Source organism: Phacochoerus africanus, chromosome 15, assembly GCF_016906955.1.
Source record: "Phacochoerus africanus isolate WHEZ1 chromosome 15, ROS_Pafr_v1, whole genome shotgun sequence".
NCBI classification, from domain to species: Eukaryota; Metazoa; Chordata; class Mammalia; order Artiodactyla; family Suidae; genus Phacochoerus; species Phacochoerus africanus.
The window spans coordinates 40,477,554-40,477,776 of NC_062558.1; positions in this window are offsets into that span (position 1 = coordinate 40,477,554).

Sequence of the window (223 nt, forward strand, 5' to 3'; positions counted from 1 at the left end):
TATAGCTTTCTGGCTTTTTGACGGTGGCCATCCTAATGAGTGTGAAGTGGTATCTAGCATTAACACTAAGCTCTGAGGTTGGTCAAGAAGTTGGAGATGGGAGGTGGGTCAAGTAGAAAGTGAAAACTGTCCCAGGAGGAAAATAAAAGTTAAGGGAAAACAGGGTATCACCAGGGAAACTGGACCTGAATGCACAGAGACACAAGACACTCACAAGCTCAGG